Source organism: Propithecus coquereli, unplaced genomic scaffold, assembly GCF_000956105.1.
Source record: "Propithecus coquereli isolate 6110/MARCELLA unplaced genomic scaffold, Pcoq_1.0 Scaffold133, whole genome shotgun sequence".
NCBI lineage: Eukaryota > Metazoa > Chordata > Mammalia > Primates > Indriidae > Propithecus > Propithecus coquereli.
Genome location: NW_012137525.1, coordinates 3,677,471 through 3,685,723, shown reverse-complemented (window position 1 = coordinate 3,685,723; position 8,253 = coordinate 3,677,471). Strand labels below are relative to the sequence as shown.

The 8,253-nt window shown below is 36.6% G+C and overlaps 1 pseudogene; it reads left to right on the top strand.

The window, feature by feature from the left end:
* LOC105805785 overlaps positions 1–930 on the top strand; it is an 8,389-nt pseudogene extending 7,459 nt beyond the window's left edge.
* Positions 931–8,253: the final 7,323 nt, after the last annotated feature.

Here is an 8,253-nt window from a genome sequence, read left to right as displayed (position 1 = left end):
CAGTGGAAAGCTGTTATCTTTTTGCTATGCATTTATCCAGACAATATTATCATGGAAATATTTATATGTCAATAAGTACAGATTTAAAACTATCATCACTAAATAATATTTCATTATGTGGCTGTACTATAATTTATGATATAAATTTTGTAGGACTTAGGGTTACTTTTGAAAGATGCGATCCCTTCCCTTTCAGAAGCACGTGGCAGCAAGGTGGAGGTGCAAATCTCCAAGAAGAAGTTTGTCGCTGATGCCATCTTCAAACCTGAACTGAATGAGTTTCCTACTTAGGAGCTGACTGAAGATGGCTACTCTGGAGCTGAGGTCCGAGTTACACCAACCAGGATGGAAATCATTATGTTAGCCACCAGAACACGGGCTGCTCTTGGTGAGAAGGGCCGGCGCATTCCGGAATGGACCCCTGTAGCTCAGAAGAGATTTGGCTTTCCAGAGGGCAGTTTAGAGCTCTCTGCTGACAAGGTGGCCACGAGAGGTCTGTGTGCCATCGCTCTGCGTTACAAACTCCTCCGAGGGCTTGCTGTGCAGAGACCCTGCTATGGTGTGCTGCAGTTCATCATGGAGAGTGGAGCCAAGGGCTGCCAGGTAGTGGTGTCTGGGAAACTCCAAGGATAGAGGGCTAAGTCCATGAAGTTTGTGGATGGCCTGATGATCCACGTTGGGGACCTTGTTAACTACTACGTTGACACTGCTGTGCCCCATGTGCTGCTCCCACAGGGTGTGCTGGGCATCAAGGTGAAGACCATGCTGCCCTGGGACCCCACTGGTAGGACTGGCCCTAAGAAACCCCTGCCTGACCACCTGAGCATCGTGAAACCCAAAGATGAGATACTGCCCACCACCCCCATCTTGGGACAGAAGGGTGGGAAGCCAGAGCCACCTACCATGCCCCACCCAGTCCCTACAGCATAACAGGGTCTCCTCAGCAGCTCTATCTGGAGTTTGGATGTTGCTCTGGGAAAACCTTTAATAAAGTCTTACACAAAGACACACACACACACACGCACACACACACACACACACACACACACACACAAAATGTGATAAATATCCCTGTATGAATATTTGTGTGTTCTTAGTCCTTAAAATAAATCACTAAAAGTAGAATTGCTAGGTAAACGATTACGTGCATTTTAGTTGTTGTTTATGCATATTACATTTTAGTTTTTAAATGAGGTCTATTCATTAACTTCTTAGTCTGGAAGTAAACTTTTAAGTTTTACATCATAATATGGAGTATTGTAATTTTTCTAATTTTGTGATTTCAAGGAACCTTTTAATGCAAATGCCAGGATAATAAGCATGATTATAAGTACTTAGTAAAGAATATAGCATATAGTGAGTAGTCTATAAATGTTTTCTGAGTAAATGGATTAATGGCCATGTTTGCTCAGAGTTCTGCAATGCTGCAAAATGTAATCAGCCTAGACAGTATGAGCTATATCTTATCTGCACACACCATGTAGTGCCAATACATATCTCCTTACTATTTTTTGTAAAATGACAGATTATATTGTTTCGGAGCAGTGAGTGACTCTCAGTTTTGGTAGCACTTTGTAATCAATCACCTGGGAATCTTTAGGGAATATTATAGATTAGGCATTGATTTTTAAAAGCTCCCTTGGTGATTCTCCAGTTCAGCCAAGGTCTTACGTTACACCAGACTGGACCATTAAATCAGAATCTCCAGAGGTGAAACATGGGTATCAGCATTTTGTACAGCTGTCCAAGTGAATACCATATGTACACCAGATTAAGAACCACTGAAAGGGACTTCAATCCTCCAACCCATTCACTTTACAGATAAGGATAATCGAGGTCTAAGAGCTCAATATTCTAGCCCATAGTTAAATGGATAATTATATTCATGTTAAAAGCAAGTCCACATTTAGCATAGGGATTCAAAATACAGAAGAAACCATTTTAAAACATAAAGACATATTTCAGACTACCAAAATATATGAAAATAGAGCATCATTTAGAATCTTCTAGAGGAGCTAGCCAATTATGTATCTTTTCTATTCATTGCTTCTGCTGTCTCTGATCAGATTATTTACTGAGCCATCCATGCACATCTTGCACCTTAGTTGACTGGGAAAGGCCTTTGAACTAAATTGGGAGAGAGCCTTGGGACTGTGAATATTACAACCCTGAGGGGTTCCATGCTCCAGTTATCTGTCCATTAATGTGTTAATGGCTAGAGAATAACAGAATGAAAACAATAGGAAAAGAGAAGATATATCTTTAGAGGACTGACTGTTCTATGCTGGGTTTCCTGTGTGGAAAATCAAACGACTTGCGACTAATTGTTTGTGTGCAAAAGTCTTTGGCAGTGATGCCAACAAAAGCACTGGATAGTGTGTCTGCTCAAAGCAAAACACGTCAAATTATGTATTCAGCAAATCCTTATTATCAGAACCTTGGTCATGTGCGCTATTTGCTTTTTAGTTATGCTTCAGGAGGCCTTTCCTGTGAACATAATGTCTGGCCTGTTGAACACAGAGCTGCCAAGACAGAGCCACAGGTGGCCATGACTTGGCAAGTGATTAAACACCAGCCACACTGAAGACAATAAAAAATGGACAGGATTTTCCATCTAGTTTTCAATACAAAGAATTTCTTGGAGAAAACTAAGATTTATAATTAAACATAATGCCCAATACATTTTCTGACATTACCAAGCCCCTGCTTAAGATTTGGGAATGTTTTATTCAAAGCAATTGATTTAAAAGTCTGTATAAAGACACTCTTATGGCTAAATAATAAATAGCCATTTTTTTTATCTTTTTCTCTTATTTTTTCCTTATGCTTTTAAAGACTCGTTGCTGATATTTATATTCTCTCTAACATTAGAGAAACAGCACGTAGAATGTGTGTGCTGAGAATTTCACAAGTACATGGCCAAATTTCACCTTCTGTCTCACTCTCCACCACAATACACGACCAATGTGATGCTCACAAGATGTCATTCACCTAACAATACCAACTCTTGCATTCGTTCTCTTAACAGTATGTTCTTTTTATTTCTTTAACAGTCTGATCTTTTCCAAACCCCTGAGATACTCATGTAAACCCAAACCTTATTGTAACTAACACTTTTTAATTTTTACCCTATATTATGTCCTGTGCACGATCCCATCTCAGCATTCTATCTTTCATCTCCTGTAAATCCTCCAAATGAATACATGTATAACAAAGAGCTTGTGAGCAAGCTCTCGCATCTGTGTCTGGATACCTACTTGCTACCCTGTTCTCTGGGATTATAAATTCCAGTCCCGAAGATGTGGTAACTGAAAACCAACACCAGTACCAGGGAAACTGTGTCCTATTCCAGGCTCTGCCGCCTTCTAGACTAACCAGATGGACCAATTTTAGGGCTCTATTTTCTTCATTCATAAAATACAAATAAAAATTGTATAGCTTATTGTTCAGAGTTGTTAATGTCAAGCGAACTAATGAACATGAAGGCATATTTAAAGGCACATGATTGATATTTTTGCATCATAGAAAATTCTCACATTTTAAAATCAAAGTACCTTATAGTTTAAAGGAAACAGAATACAAGTAGTCTCTTGCACTTAAATGCAAAAATTCATTCTTATTCTCTGGCAAATGGTCATCAATTTCTGCTTGAATACATTTAGTTATGGAAACTCTTTATGCCTGAGAGCAACATATTCCAATCTTGTTACTGTGCCTTTAAACATGATAGCTAAAATAATATATCATCTCTGATACAGTTTATAAATTTACAAAATTTTCCCACAAGGATATGGGGAAAATAAAGTAAGATGTTTCCTTCTTTGTGTTTGTCATTATTACCAAAAGATACACAACTTCATTTTGTCCAAGCCTCCTATTTTAAAAAAAGGAACAACAAAAAAGCCCTATTAAAGGCAGACCACAAGTGTAAAGACAATCATTTTCTGTTCTGAAACTTTGACTTATGTGCTCTAGATATTAGAGAATCCGCCTTGAAATAATCTCTAAGTTTAGCGAATCGAGGTTTAACCTAAGAATAATTAAAAAGAAATGTGGCAAGAGTATTAAGAAGTAGTAAAAAAACAAAGGCTGTAAAATTTTTGAGTGATTATGATTATCAAAGATAACTAGTATATGGCCAATAACCATGTAAAAAGATGTTCAGCACACTAATTATCAGGAAAATGCACATTAAAACTACAATTAGATATCAGTACACACGGAACAAAATGTTTAAAGAGAAAATGATGACAATAGAAAGTGAGAGTGAAAATGTAGAGCAACTAGAACTCTTACACATGGTTGGTCAGAGTGACAATTGATACAGCCACTTTAAAATTTTTTGGTATTGTATATTAAAATTAAAATACCTGTGACACAGCAAGTCTGAGTCTGGGAATGCACTCAACAATAATGAGTTCTTTCCTACACCAAAAGATGTGTACAAAAATGTAGATAAAAGCTTTATCTGAAGTCGTCCAAAACTGAGTTTGACTCGAATGTTTATCAAGAGTACAATGTATAATTTGTAGAATATTGATGCTACACAGTGGTAAAAAAGAACAATATATTTCTACATGCAACAACTTAACTGACTCTCGTAGACTCAATGTTCAGCAAAAAAAAAAAAAAAAAAAAAACAGACTCAGAAGAGGAAATAATACATGATTCCATTCATATGCAGTTCAAGAATAGGAAAAATTAACTCACGGTGATAAGGGTCATAATAATGGTTACCTTTGGAGTTTGGCATAAGAATAGATATGAGGGAGCCTCCTAAAGTATTCAAGATATTCTGTATTGGCATTGATACACAGATATTGATCTATATGGTGGTTACACAGGTGTCTACATTTATAAAAATTAATTGGCTATCAGTAAAGGCTGATAGTTTTAAAGTAGTATATGCTAAAAAATAATTCATCTTTCTTTCTCCATCTCAGCCTCTTTAGAATACAGCAAAATAACGTTGTGTGCGGTAGAGTCAAGTTGGAAAGAGTTGCCAAGAGCTTAATTTGAATTAATTACTGTGTTTGCGGAAGAGAAGCTGCTCTATAATTGGGTGTTTTGGCAGAAAGAAAGTATATTTAGCTCTTTTGAATGTCCCTCTGTTTACTTAATATAAGAACTTATGAAAATTAGCTACAGTGTTTCTCATTGATGAAAGCATTTTTAAAAAATAAATATATTTTAAGTAGCAGTTATTTTATTCACTACCAAGGAAAATTATGTGTGACCTGGGTCAACAAATGGGTTTAACTGAGGAGTGGCCTTGCAGTTTTTGGAATTCTATAGTACATTCTAATTAAAATGACTTGTACCCCACAACTCTCTTGAAAAATGGAGTTTTATAAAGAAAACAGAATATATAAAGTTTTATAAAGAAAGCAAAAGATATAAAGAATAATAGAAAAGCATTCTAGTAGTATATGCCAGAGTATTATGACTTCAAAATCTTGAATTTTGGAGTCACTGCAAAAAGGACATGTTCTTGGGAACTTTACTAATTCCCTGAGACAGATGCTTTTAGTGGGGAGATTTTCATCCTGCCCAACACCCACCTCCCTTCTCTAAAAACTGTGCAATCGCCATGCATCTTGGTGGCCCCTAGTACCAGTCATAATTACACTTAAAATACTTTCACTTACTCAAAACTGTTCTAATAACATCCACCTCCCTTAGAAAGAAGTATTGAAAATAAAAGTAATCTTATTCTTCCATTGTTAATAAGATAAAAATTAAAGAAACATAGAGAAAAACAACTACCTACAGCACCTAATACTTTAAAAATTACTCATCAAAGAAAAGGACAGCGAGAGAAAGACAGAAAAACTCTAATCCCTTCTGTGAGATTTTTTTTCAATTGAATGAAAAAATAAATTAATCAGGTAAAGGGAGAAGAAAGGATTCATTACAGAATTGAATGTAAAATGGTTATACCTTCTAATATGACATCATGACATTACCTGGGTGGGGCATATGAGAGAAAAGAGACCATTTCTAAGAAGGGCCCAGACACCATGGGAAAAGAGGTAACTTAAGTCATATCTTTTCACGAGGCCCAACCTCCACCAAAGAGCAAACTTTAAGAATTTCCACTGCTACTAAGGCGCTGCTCACTTTCAGTACCGAAACTCTGTGAAGTTCATGACTGCCTCTACCCTCCTCTTAAACCCTTGCCCTCCACATCCCCACCCAACACTTGGGTTGGTTTTGTTTTTTATATTGAAAAAGTAGAAAGTATGCTCTAAAACGGGAAAATGCTCTAGTTTCAGGAATTAGCCCAACTCTTCAGTTACTTAACACACATTCAAAAATACGTATTTTTCTACTATATGCAATGTACTGTGTTAGATCCAGGGCAAGAAATGCCATAAGGGGAAATAAAACAGGTTCTTTGAAAGGTTAATGTGATGGTTAATTTTATTTGTCAACCTGACTGGGCTATGGGGGAGCCAGATATTTGGTCAAACATCATTCTGGATGTTTTTATGAGGGTTTTTTGGATGAGATTAACATTTAAATTTGTAGCCTGAATAAAGTAGATTGCTGCCCATAAGATGGGCAGGCCTCATTCAATTAGTTGAAGGCCTGAATAAAATCAAAGGCTGACATACCCCAGAGTAATAGAGAAGTCTCCTGCCTGACAGCCTTCAAACTCAGACATCAGCTCTGCAAATTGTGGACTTGCAGGCCTAATCACAGGCGTCAGTTCTTTATAATAAATAACAAATAAATAAATAAACCCTATTGGCTCTGTTTCCCTAGAGAACCCTGACTAATACAGTTGGCTTCCAAAAGTATAAAGCCTGTGGAAGGAATGGGGGTGGTGAGGATATTAGAGACCAAAAGAAAAACACTAATACAATGAAGGATGTGAAAGAGGAAAAAAGATATCCTAAATCTGTCATATCTGGAACAATTCAATTCTACTTTTCCATAAGAAACAAGGGTGTTGCAAGACAATAAAGGTCATTTTAAAATCTGGTCCCAGAGTCGTGATGACGGCAGAATGCCTAACGGATTCTAGGAATGGGAATGCAGAGCAGGGCCAAGCTCAAAATGCTCTGTGAAAAGGTAGGCATAGGGTAAAACAAATAATTCTGTTTTTAAAGGGCTATTTAAGTACACTCAGCTATTGCCAGCACTAATAACTACCTTGGCAGCTCCAGAAATTCCTAGATAGATGAGTCTAGGGGAGTAACCCGGTAGAAAGGGAAGATAAGCAGAGTTGTCTTCAAGCTGACTGTTCATATCAAGCAAATGAATTTGATCTTGCTGGCTTGGTTATTTTGCCTGGCTTAGGAGAGGCCTGTCTGGCTCCCCCTTCCACCTCCCACTGCCCTGCATCTTGCTGCTCCCACTGACCATGCGTAACAGTTAATAATAACGTGAAGAAAAACCAAATCATTTTTCCCTAATTATAATCATAATTTTGAAGTCGATAATTTAAAATAGCTAGATATCGTTTAGCATTTGATAATCAAATAATAATTTGCATAGCTAGCTGTAGGTTGGTGATTCTTAGATTTCTGAGGGCTGCAAAGGACTTTGAGAACTTCACAAAAACTATAGAGCCTCTTCTTCCCACATTACCCATATTTGCCCCTCACTCCCACTACACACACTTAATCTTGCATCAATTTAATGGGGTTCGTGGGTCTCTGGGAAATCTATATATTGTCCTTTTTGAAGTTCCCTAATGGATTCCCTCCCCCACTTATATCTTGGAAGCAATAGATTTTTATTCTGTTAGTGTTTTTCCTTATATTTTTAAACAAATATCTTTCATGTAAAAATAAACACAGAGGTGGTTGGGGAATATTAATCCTAAATCAAAACTCAGAACTCTCTGTAAGATTTTGTCATTTGGAGCTTGTTATTATCACTGATTTCATTTTTTAAGATCAATAAAGAGAAAAAAGGATCAAGGATTATTTGGGTAAAAATTTCAGCTTTGTTGTCTGTAGTAGGCTGTCTTTACATGCTACAGCTTTTGATATGCCTGGTAATTTAAATAGAGATAAATTATTAAAGCAAACTAGGCTCATTCTGTAATTGGAGATTGGTTAATAAAAAATGGTAGAGCTGAAACCATAATCACAAAATGTTTAACAGTAATAATTTATTTGCCTTAATAACTTTTATCAGATGTAGTAAAACAAATAAGAGAAATAAAAATATGAAAATTAGAATCCTTTCCTTCAAAATAGTGTATTATTTATAACCAAGCAAAATAAAAATGTATACCCA